Below are 7334 nucleotides of genomic sequence, written 5' to 3' on the forward strand. Positions count from 1 at the left end.
CGCACCACCCCGTCTTCCTCCACCCGCGATGAGTCCCAAACCCTAAACCCTCGCCATGAGCTCCTCCTCGTCCACCGTTTCCAACCCGTTCGCCGGTCCCGATGTCACTCTCGCCCGCGACCTCAACATCCATGAGCGTGTTCCAGTCAAGCTTGATCACACCACCGCGTCCTACTCCGCTTGGAAGCGGTATTTTTCGCTTGTTTTCCGTGAATACCTCCTGCACGGCCACGTGGACGGCACTGTGGACTCGGCACTCATGATCAACGACGAGGAGTGGATGATCCTCGACGCCACCATCATCCGTTGGTTTTACCTCACCATCTCCAGCGACCTCTTCCACACCGTGGTGGACGACGAGGACGATGCCTATGCGGTCTGGACCAAGCTCAACGGCCTCTTCACCGACAACCGGCTGCAGCGCAAGGTCCTGCTCTATGGTGAGTTTTACGGGTGCCAGCAACTTGACTCATCCATCGATGATTTTTGCATGCGCCTCAAGAAGCTCGCCGACGAGCTCCGTGATCTCGGGGAAAAGATCGGCGACGAGCTCCTCATCAGCACCCTCTCCGGCGGCCTCAACGAGGATTTCGGGAACGCCGCCTCCAACCTCACCCTCATCCCAGAGCCCTCCTTCGCTAAGGTGGTCGCGTACCTCAAGTTAGAGGAGCGCCGGATGCGGGTGGCGCGGACTCGCGCGACCCACACCGCCCTCGTCGCAGGCACCCGCGGGGGTTCGGCCCCGCCACCGCCATGCCCGACGGCGCCACCGCCGGTGGCGCCCGTCTTCCCGCCAGGCTTCCCGCCCGCACCGGCCGCCCCCTTCCTGCCGCCCCAGCCGGCGGCCAACGGGAGGGGGGGGGGGTCGTCGCGGCGGCCATCATGGTGGTCGCAAGCAGGGGGCGCAGGTGCTCAGGGAGGAGCGCTCCGCCCACCGTAGCAGGCTTCTCAACCGGCCCCGTGGTACGCTGGCCAGAACCCATGGATCAGCATTGTACACGCCTACTCCATGCCGGTTCCTCGGGCCCCTGCCCCGGGCATTCTCGGCACCCGACCACAGCCACACCAGGCGTACTACGCCGTGCCGCAGCCCTACACGGCGCCCTACGGTCAGCAGCCGCCGCCAGGTGGGCCGCTGCTGCTGCCTTGACGGCCGCGCCGCCTCTCCCACCCGCACCGTGGGACACGGCCCTCTTGGCGGCTCTCCACAACACGCCTTCCCCGTCCAGCTACACCGGCGGCGGCGACTGGTACATGGACAACGGCGCCACCGCTCACATGGCGGCGTACCCCGGTAACCTCCATACCGCCCATCCTGTCCACACCTCCAACCGCATCACCGTCGGCGATGGCTCTTCTCTTCCTATCACCCATATTGGTCATACATATTTTCCGTCTAACTCCACTCCTATATCCATGTCTAATATTCTAGTTTCTCCTGAACTTATTAAAAATCTTGTTTCTGTCCGTTCTCTTACACGTGAAAATCCGGTTATCGTTGAATTTGACGAATGTGGTTTTTCTGTTAAGGACGCTCGCACGCGGATGGTGCTCCACCGATGTGACAACCCCGACGAGCTCTACCCGGTTCACTCCGCCACCTCCACCACTTCCGCCGCCCCTGTCGCTCTCGCCGCCGGAGTGGATCTTTGGCATGCTCGCTTGGGTCATCCTAATCCTGCCACCCTTCGCCACATACTTCGGAGTTTTTCTTTCACGTGTAATAAGAACGATGATCACTCGTGTCATACATGTCGCCTCGGCAAACATGCTCGTCTTCCGTTTAGGGCTTCTTCTTTTGTTGCATCGTACCCGTTTGAGTTAATTCATAGTGATGTTTGGACATCTCCTGTTGCCAGCAATACGGGCTTTCTTTATTATCTTGTCATACTTGACGATTTTTCGCATTATGTGTGGACCTTCCCGTTGCGCCGCAAGTCGGATGTTATATCCACTCTCGCCGCCATCTACTCTTATGTTCTCACGTAGTTTGGTCATCCCATTCTCGCGTTGCAGACAGACAACGGGAAGGAGTTTGACAACCTCGCTGTTCGTAATCTTCTCACCACACATGGCACGATCTTTCGTGTCACTTGCCCGTACACCTCGCAGCAGAACGGTCGTGCTGAGCGCATCCTTCGCACTCTCAATGACTGCGTTAGGACTCTTCTCTTTCATGCCAATGTGCCTCCGCGCTTTTGGCCTGACGCTCTCGCCACCACTTCTCTCCTCATCAACATCCGCCCATGTCGTACTCGCGGGAACTTTACACCTCATCATCTTCTCTTTGGTGCACCCCCCTCTTATGATGGGCTTCGCATCTTCGGCTGCCTTTGCTACCCTAGCATCGCCGCTACTGCGCCTCATAAGCTTGCACCCTGCTCCGTCGCCTGCATCTTTCTTGGCTACCCACCTAACACCAAGGGCTATCGCTGCTATGATCCCGTCTCCCATCGTGTTTTCACCTCCCGACACGTTTACTTTGATGAGATGGTGTTTCCGTTTCAGCAGCAGGTACCTCTTGTCGTCTCGTCACCGCTGGCCACCGGCGGCCCTTCGACGACTTCGTCAGGTGGACGGTCCCGTTTGGCCCGCGGACCGCCTCCGGGCTTTGGTGGTCCTCGCGCCCTCACGCAGGTGCCCACCCCCTCGGCCTCCTCGGCCGGCTCTGACGGTGCAGCTGGCGCCCCCTCTTCACCCGCCGCCCCCGACTCGGGCGCCACGGGATCGGGCGCTGCGGGCTCGGCCGCTTCTTCCGCCGCCTCGACGCCAGCCACCTCGCCGGCCCTAACGCCGGCCTCCTCGCCGGCTCCGACGCCGGCTACCTCGCCGGCCCTGACGCCGCCCCCCTCACCGGCTCCGACGCCGGCCGCTTCGCCGGCCCCGACGCCGGCCGCCTCGCCGGCTGCCTCGCCGGTGGCTCCGACGATGCCGCCTGGCCCAGTCACACGCGCTCGTACCGGCGTTCATCGTCCGAGCCTCCGGTACTCGAGCGACGAGTACGTCCTGCCACCTCCACCGCGGAGCCGTCGCCCATTCCCGCGTCCGCTCGCGCCGCCCTCCGCGATCCTCATTGGCTTGCGGCGATGGAGGAAGAGTTCGATGCTCTCCAACGGAACCGCACCTGGACCCTGGTTCCCCGGCCTCCTCGCGCCAACGTCATCACCGGCAAGTGGGTCTTTCGCCATAAGACCCGCTCGGATGGTACTCTCGAGCGCTACAAGGCTCGTTGGATGGTCCGTGGTTTCCACCAGCGCGCTGGAGTGGACTTCACTGAGACGTTTGCCCCGGTTGTAAAACCGGGCACGATCCGCACCGTCCTCCAGCTCGCCGTCTCCCGTGGCTGGCCTGTTCATCAGATGGATGTCTCCAACGCCTTTCTCCATGGCCATCTTGAGGAGCAGGTGTATTGTGAGCAACCCACCGGTTTCGTCGACGCCTCCCTTCCCGGCCATGTGTGTCTGCTGTCCCACTCTCTTTACGGGCTCAAGCAGGCACCCCGCGCCTGGTACCAGTGGATCGCCGGGTTTCTTCAGACACTGGGCTTCAGCGTTACTCGCTCGGACGCCTCACTAACACGACTGCATATCTGCTTCTTTACGTTGATGACATCATCCTGACGGCCTCCTCCGCAGCTGTTCTTCAGCAGATCACTCTCCGGCTGCGTGACGAGTTTGCTATCAAGGATCTGGGTGCTCTACATTATTTCCTTGGCATTGAGGTCGTTCGGCGTCCGGACGGTTTCTTTCTTCATCAGTAGAAGTACGCACATGAGCTTCTTGAGCGTGCTGGCATGCTCAACTGTCACCCTATTGCTACTCCTGTTGACACGAAGGCCAAGGTCTCTGCTCTTGAGGGCTCGCCTGTGTCGGATGCTCCTTTCTACCGGTCTATTGTCGGCGCTCTTCAGTATTTGACTCTCACCAGACCAGATCTTCAGTATGCTGTTCAGCAGGTGTGTCTCCACATGCACGCCCCTCGTAACTCTCATTGGACTCTCGTGAAGCGGATCCTTCGTTACATCCGCGGCACGATGACCCTCGGGTTGACACTCACGGTGTCTACTTCTCTGGAGATGGTGGCCTACTCCGATGCAGACTGGGCCAGCTTCCCCGATACTCGTCGGTCCACCTCTGGCTACTGCGTCTACCTCGGTCCTTCACTCGTCTCATGGTCGTCCAAGCGACAGCGCACGGTTTCGCGCTCCAGCGTGGAGGCCGAGTACCGAGTTGTGGCCAACGCTGTTGCCGAGTGCACCTGGCTACGACAGTTACTTCAGGAGCTGCATCACGACGTCTCCCATGCTACGGTTGTCTACTATGACAACGTTTCTGCGGTGTACCTCTCTGCCAACCCCGTTCATCATCGCTGGACTAAACACATTGAGCTGGACATTCACTTTGTGCGCGAGCAGGTGGCTCTTGGACGCATTCGGGTTCTCCATGTGCCGACTGCCCAACAGTTCGCCGATGTGATGACGAAGGGACTGCCGACTTCTACCTTCGAGGAGTTTCGTTCCAGTCTTTGCGTCACTGACGCCGCTTCGACTGCAGGGGGGGGGGGGTTGAGTATATTGTGTACGTGTATATTTGTGTGTAGGACCCACCTCCTATTTCCTTCGTATAGTTGAGGTTGTGGCCCACCTATGTACTTATATATACGTGTCTGGTGCACCGATCAATACATCAAGATTGCACAACCCATAACTTGTCCTTCTACACCCAGATTTGGAGGCGCGCTTCGCCAAGCTCGAGTCATTGGTCGCGGCCCTCCAAGTCAACGCTCCGGGCGTGATTCCGTCTTTGTCGAGTGGAACGACACTGCCGCCGCAGTAGCTCGTCACAGCGCGCGAGGCATTCCGCGGGCCAACAGGCCACAACCACAAAAAATTTCCAGGGAGACTTCCGTCGATGACCCTACCGTCACCGGCGGCGCTCCCGGTCACGGGTATGACTGATTTACCTTCCCTTACTTCCATGCCATTGCCACTGAGTCACACCCCATCGTCCGTGAATTTCCCCCATTTTCCGGCGACAACCCACAAGCTCTGGCGCACCCTGTGTGAGCAATATTTTCGCATGTTCTCTGTCCACGAGTCCCACTGGGTGTCAATGGTTGTTATGAATTTTTCAGGACCGGCCGGCATATGGCTTTAGTCCTTTTTTTGCGGGTAGCATATGGCTTTAGTCAGTTCAGGAAAAAACGAGGGCATGGGTTGGGATTCATTTATATCTCCGGTGTGCACTTGATTCGGGCAGGAAAAACACCAAATGCTAATTTGCCATTTTTACGCTATCAAGCAAACTTCTACTGCCTCTGATTTTATTGAGTGCTATGAAACACCGAGGACACTTAATTTCATATTCAGAGAACACTCACCCCTATTTCTTTCTTACTCGATTTGTGGAGGGCCTTCGCTCGGACATTCGATCTGTGGTTCTGGTACAGTGGTGATCTCAACATGGCATGTTCGCTGGCCCTACTTGAGGAGGAAGTGGCCAACAGCGAACCGACGGAGGTGCCGTTCTGTGCACACCGCCGAGATGGCGCAAGTTTGTCCATCAGGAGCAGTACGCCAAGTTACTTCTCACGGTAGGCTACACCATTATCCATGGTTGAAGATCGTCATGGGACATAATCTGCCCGTGCAAGCATTGACAACAATAGCAAAATCGTTGCCCTCCGTGCATTCAGGCGAGCCAAGGGATTATGTTTTAAATGTGGTGAACGTTGGGGCAAGGAGCACACTTGCCCAGCCACGGCGCAGATGCACATTGTTGATGAGTTGTTGCCCATGTTCATTACTAAAGATGCAGTTACAGAAACACCACCAGTATCCCCTACCATTGACGAAGGAAATTTGTGCACGACATTCCGTCAGGAAGTGAATGGATCTTCTGATCCAGGAGTCCTCCACCTTCATGTTTGGATAGTTGGATTCAAGGTCAGGAAGTGCTTATGTTAGTGGATTCAGGCAGTTCCACCTCATCTATGGACAACAAGCTAGCTATCAAGCTGCAGGGTGTTGCACCATTACCTAAAGCATGTAGTGTGAAGATAGCCGACGGAGCAATTCTTCAGTGCACAACTTACATGCCCGGGTGCTCCTGGCTTAATTACACAACAACATGACTTTGTCACCGATGTCAAAATCATATCTCTGGGGGCATACGATGCTATACTCGGAATGGACTGGTTAAAGCAACATAGCCCTATGCATACAAATTGGGATGCTCAAGTGTTGACAACTGCAACAAACAGTGGTCAGATAACACTGCAGAGGAGTTCTTCGGGACAACAACTTTGCTCTGCAATTTCTGCACATGAGTTGGTCAATGAATGCAAACAAGGTTTAGTAGCTCATATTATACACCTCAATGCTCTAAATGAGACTCCCCCTTCAGATGCCCCGATTCCAACAGAAATTCTTCGAGTTGTCGAACAGTTTCAAGATGTATTTGAAGGACCAAAGTCCTTGCCCCCAAAAAGAGACTGTGACCACAGAATCCCCCTGATGTCAGGTGCCTAGCTAGTCAATATCCGGCCATATAGACACAAGCCCCAGCTGAAAACCGAGATAGAGAGGCAAGTTCAAGAACTCATTGATGCTGGCATCATACAACGTAGCTCTAGTCCCGTTTCATCTCTTGCCCTGCTCATCAGGAAGAAGGACGACGTGTGGCGCCTCTATGCTGATTACAAATGTTTGAACTCGATGACAGTGGTCAATAAGTACTCAATTCCAGTCATTGATGAATTGTTGGATGAATTGAGAGGTGCTCGCTGGTTCTCTAAATTAGACCTTTGAGTAGGGTTTCATTAAATCAGATTGGCGGAAGGCAAAGAATTTAAAACAACGTTTCAGACCCATTTTGGGCACTGGGAATACAGAGTCTTACCATTTGGCATAGTTGTAGGTGCAGCTACATTTGTGGGAGCAATGCACACAACCCTAAACCCTAAACCCTAATCCATTACTGCGTGTTTGTTTTGTTGTATTCTTTGACGACATTTTGGTTTTCAGTCAGACACTAAAAGGAGAAGGTTTTGCACCTCCGCCAAGTTCCGCAATTACTCCGTCAAGATCATTGGCAGGTGAAGCAGTCCAAATGCTCTTTCGGCCAACAACTAATTGCGTACCTCAGATGTCATCAATGTTGATCGTGTATCAACTGACCCGGGCAAGATTCAGTCTATCAAGCAATGGACAATGCCGTCAACAGCAAAAGAAGTTCGCAGTTTTCATGAAGATCATTGGACAAAATAAACTTGATTCTTAGTAATGGTTTTGAGATATGACGATATGATATGTGAGTCGGATGATGAGTAATTAT

Source organism: Triticum dicoccoides, chromosome 2B (assembly GCF_002162155.2).
Source record: "Triticum dicoccoides isolate Atlit2015 ecotype Zavitan chromosome 2B, WEW_v2.0, whole genome shotgun sequence".
NCBI classification, from domain to species: Eukaryota; Viridiplantae; Streptophyta; class Magnoliopsida; order Poales; family Poaceae; genus Triticum; species Triticum dicoccoides.